Source organism: Sturnus vulgaris, chromosome 1, assembly GCF_052056855.1.
Source record: "Sturnus vulgaris isolate bStuVul1 chromosome 1, bStuVul1.hap1, whole genome shotgun sequence".
In the NCBI taxonomy this organism is placed as follows: Eukaryota; Metazoa; Chordata; class Aves; order Passeriformes; family Sturnidae; genus Sturnus; species Sturnus vulgaris.
In genome coordinates this window covers 119,855,444-119,860,529 of record NC_142243.1, presented here as the reverse complement: position 1 = coordinate 119,860,529, position 5,086 = coordinate 119,855,444, and the positions used below count along the sequence as shown (strand labels likewise).

The 5,086-nt window shown below is 43.1% G+C and overlaps 1 long non-coding RNA gene across 1 annotated transcript; it reads left to right on the top strand.

Moving 5' to 3' along the window:
• Positions 1-2,715: 2,715 nt before the first annotated feature.
• Positions 2,716-4,747, top strand: LOC148225458 (uncharacterized). The gene is made up of 3 exons (XR_015807471.1): positions 2,716-2,800; positions 3,655-3,824; positions 4,509-4,747. It is a non-coding gene; the product is annotated as an uncharacterized LOC148225458 (long non-coding RNA).
• Positions 4,748-5,086: the final 339 nt, after the last annotated feature.

Below are 5,086 nucleotides of genomic sequence, written 5' to 3'. Positions count from 1 at the left end.
CATAGAATAGCTTGGGTTGGAAGGGACCTTAAAGGTCATCTTGTTCCAACTCCCCTGCCATGAGCAGTGACACCTTTCACTAGACCAGGTGGCTTGGGAGCCCATCCAGCCTGGCTTTGAACATTTACAGGAATGGGACATCTACAAATTCTCTGGGCAACCTGTTCCAGTGCCTCACCACCCTTACAGTAAAGAATTTCTGCCTAATATCTAATCTCAACCTACTCTCAGTTTAAAGCCATTATGCCTTGTTCTATCACCACATGCTCTTGTACATCCTCTCTCTCTGTCTTCTAGGCTTCCTTCAGGTAATAGAAGATGCAATTAGGTCATCCTGAAGTCTTCAGGCTAAATAATTCCAACTTTCTCAGCCTTTCCACACAGGAGAGTTGCTCCATCCCTCTGATCATTTTGATGGCCTCTTCTGGACTCACTCCAACAGGTCATTGTCCTTCCTGTGCTGGGGACCTCGGACCTGGAAGAAGTTCTCAAGGTGGAGGTCTCACAAAGATGGAGTATAGAGACAGAATCACCTTACTTGACCTGCTGGCCATGCTGATTTTGATGCAGCCCAGCATACAACTGGCTTTGATATTTTTTTCAAATACTTAAATTCTCAAATAAATAATTCAGCATTAGAGTTGCAGGCACTAAATATTGATTATTCACAGAAAGTTACTACAAAATGGATTTGCTTCTGCCTAACCATGTTGTCAGTCTCTTAAAAAAAGAATTGATGGTATGGCTAAAAATGGATGGGCTCAAAGGTACCTGCAATGAGATCACATTTGCTTTGGAAGACAAAGGCAGGGCCCCCCCAGTGGCCCTGACAGAGGTCTGAAGTTTCACTGCTGTGTCCACGTGCTCAGATTTTGAGCTGGAAGGACTTAATGGAACTGCTGGTTCCTTCCTGATTCACTGAAGGAGAGACATCAAGGGGTAGCCAAAATAAAGCTTTATCCACCCTGCTATGTGCCCTTCTTGGGTGAAGGCACCTTGAGGCAGGCTCGGCAGGAGCACACGCTCCCTGGGGAGGTCTCCCCTTGCTGTACCCGAGCCTGTTGCTGCTGTAAAACACAGGGATGTTGAGCTGCCAGGTCTTGTCCTATCCCAGCACTGAGGCAAGAGTGGCTGATGTACATGTGTATGTGTATGTGTATGTGTATGTATATATGTATATATATGTATATGTATGTATATGTATACGTATATGTGCATGATGTACAACTTGCTTTAGAGACCTTCCCATGTGAGCTTTCCCCATCTCCTTAGGAAGCTTTTCCTCCGGGCTGACTGCACTCAGCTACAGTGACCATGTCCCCCTGCCTTGTCCCCATCCCTCAGGGGTTCTTCAGGGTATGGCAGTGCAGTGGGGAACCATGAGGGCTCCCTGGGGTGGCAGGGCTGGGTCTGGCAGGGGCTCCTGTCCTCTGAAAAAAGCCTGGTGCCCATGTGCACTCTTTTCTGCACCAGAAATTTTTCTTAATTTTGTTGTGTCTGTTATCTCTGTAGCACAGAGAAGCCACCATCCCACCTGAGGATTGTGTTGCAGGTGAACACCAGATGCTACTGATCCCAGCTGGTATCACCTCCTGGTGGTTCCTGATGTCCCTCTTTCCTGACCTCTATTCCTCCCTCTCGGGGCTTACCTTGGCAGACAGAAATTTGACATTGGCACTGTGAACTCTGCTGAATCGCAAAATCTGCACAACTTAATTTCATGGGCCTCATCCACAAGTCTTGGTACTAAAGCAGCTGATTAAACAGTAACTAATCCCCCTTTGTTGTTGGAGGGAAAAGTAGAACAAATAAAACCTCTTGCATGTTGCTCATCACCTGAAGTTAAAAGGGTAAAAAGAAAAACAGCAAATAACTATGCTTTGGATAAAAGAGAAAATCCTCCAATCAGAAAAAGAGCTATTTACACATGGTCCTCAAATGATCATGTTCTAGCCAATTTTAAATTAATATAATTTCACACCTATTTCATAGCCCTTTCTTCATTCCTTGTGTACATTATTAATCCATAAGTGGCATCAAGCAGCTCACTGGCTTCTAGTGGTGAGGAGTTTTGCCTGAGCAGTCTGGGAAGAAGAAGCAGAGAGAGAGGTGAGGAGACCTCATGGTGCTGGTTCTCAAAGGCCAGGCACTCCTCTTCTACTCAGTCAGGTTCATCCATCCTCATGGAAACTGCTTCAATAGTCCTGTATTAAATACAGGGAGTCAGTCACCTGTACCTTCCTCCTTGGCACAAGGTTTTACCACCCAGGCTGAGTGCCAGTGCTTCAAAAAGGCTGCTGCAGTTTCCTTGGGCATGAGGAAAAAAAACCCCACAACCAACCTCTTTCACAATTTTGCTTCTGCTCCATAAAAACAACAGTTTGAGGTGGCAGGATGGCACGGAGGTGTGAAAAAGAAGATGATCATGCCATGAGCCCTCTGAACTCTTGTGGTGAGCAGCTCTGTGACCCCATCCTGAGGCAGCCCAGCCTGGGATGAAGGTGTTCTGCTCACCTCTTGAACGTTCTTGCCCACTGTGTTTCTTCTGCCTAAACAGGGAAAAAGCAGCTCTAATACATAAAGGCAGAAACTGGAGTCAGTTTTTTCGAGCACCCGACTGATGTTTCCAAGTGTTGCCACCAGAGGATGTACCAAGCACATTTTTTGCTGTATCAACACATAAACACACAAACAGATTAAACTAGCCAGATTTACCAGCAGAGGTAGCATAACTTCTGTATCAACACAGGAAGTATCAGTGTAAACAACAGTTCTTGCAAAAGAGAACAGAGAGAGAGAGGTAAGGAAGTTACACACTGTATTTTCTGATGCATTTATCCCAGCTCTGTAGTGTTTAACATATTAAATGGTAAATGCATTTCTGATTTCTCTAATGCATTGCTAATAATGGGAATGTCTAGCCTGGGCCACTTTCAGTATTTAAGGGAGTTTCTATCAAAGACAGCAGCCATTTTGATGTTTGAATATTTTTCATTGCAGTAATTCATCTTCTAGATCTGAAGTAGTCAGCAATTTAGACACCAGGCAGAATAGTGTTCAAAGAGACAATGGCTACTGGAGTGAGGCACTGACTAAAAAGCCTTTTGAAAAATGGTTGCTATAAAAAGGAATGGTAAGAGCATCAACTGTAGATAATGAGACAGCATTTAAAACTGGTGTTTCAGGGAAAGATCTGTAATCTTCTCAGAGACAATTGTCAAAGATTTCTTAGTAGTTACACTCTGTGTCAACAAGAAAGTATATACCTTTAACTGAAAAAAACCAAGTCAGTCTCACCCTGGAATTTTCCCCCTTATTACAGGCACTGAATGTTTCTAGGAAGCCACAGGTATACTTCAAAATGTACATTCTAAAAGTGTATAATGTTGTCAAACATTCAGGAATACTCACCCTTCATTAACTTTTTTTAGACTTCATTAATGCTCTGACCATTCAGTGTCTGGTTCAGTGACAAAACACCTCATTTAGTGGAAGAGAATCAAGCCTTGAAAAACAGATACTAAAATTGTTTGCCATCCCACTCTGAAATAAAGATAATGTTTTACAGGAGTTTTATCTTTTGTGGATAAACTGAGTTATGTAGTCATGATCCTATCCTGGAACCAGCTCATTTATGTCTCTGTGTTTGTTTAGGCACCAAGTCTCAACAAGTAACTCAGGAGTTATTAACTTTCTAAAACAACCTGTTTACTCAACACATGACCCCTCTGTATTATGATAAACAAACGTGAAAACAGATGGATTAAGGAAAGATTCCCTGCTCTCTGTTGAAGTCTTTGGAGAAGAATTATTCTGGATACATGGTAAATTGCAGTTATTGTTTATTTGAATGTGCTTGTCAGTATAAAAATTAGCAGAATAATTTCCCTTCAATTACAGTGTTCGCAACATCTGCAATTGCTGTAGTAGAGAGCAGTGGATGAACCTATTCATCTTCCACATTGTAAATACAATCATGTTCTTTAGTTGTCAGTGTACTAGGGTTCATTTTTTTAACCAATCATACATTTATTGTTACTATCACTAGTCACTTAATCCTGTCCATTTGAACTCTACTTGCAGGTGCTGAGAAGCTTGAATGTTGCAATAAATTTGTTTATTCATCGTACAATTATCAGACAAGTACTTTTTATTTCTTCCTAATGGCAAACAAGCAAATTCTGAGGACTTTTTTGTACTCTTGTATTCTCATGGCCAGTGTTGAATATCTGTCCATGACTGCTAGAGCAAACCTGTAACACATCAGGTGCTTGAACACTTCTTCTGAAAGTGGGAAGTCATTCCTCCCCCATCTCTTTGAGAGCAAACGGGGAATCTGTAGTCCTTGGCAGCCCAAGTCCCTGCTCACACTTTGGCCCATGCAGTACACAAGCCATCATCTAAAGCTTCTCACAGTACTTTCTTTGATTCCTTAGCTCTAAGAAGTTAGGATATAACATTCCTACTCTTGACTTCCTTTGAATTTTCTGTTTCCTTTATTTCAATAGCACAAAAGGAAACCAAACAGACCGCACAAATCTTATATACAACTGAACAAACAGAACCCATTCAACATCTAAGCCACAGAGGAAGAGAACAGTTCAAATATTAGTGTATTTTTGTTAGAGTTTGACTGACTGACTGACTCTTCACAGCCCATTCACTCGTTGTCTCCAGCCTGCTGGTGTAGGGAGGAAGGCATCCTCTGGATACAGGATCCACTGAAAGCAGCTGTACCCCAGACAAGTCATTACAGCTAGAAACACTGGGTAAACAGACACCAGGGGATCCACAGGTTGGTCTGGGGAAGAAGTTGCCTCTGAGAGCCCTTTTTATGAAGAGACTGGAGAGCCAGGCATGCCTGGTCTAGTCAAGCCATTCCTTGTGATGAAGTCATTGCTGCTTGCTGCTGCCATGGACCCAGCTGTGCAGTCCCACACCTCCGGAGTCTGCACCTGAGCCTCAAAGAGTCACAACCTCCAGAAGAGCCTTCAAGCAGGGGTCAGGATTCCTGCAGCCCCCTCCTCTCTCCTGCTGAACTTTCCCTACACTCAAAACAATTCCCTGTCCTCAGGAGCACCTGGCA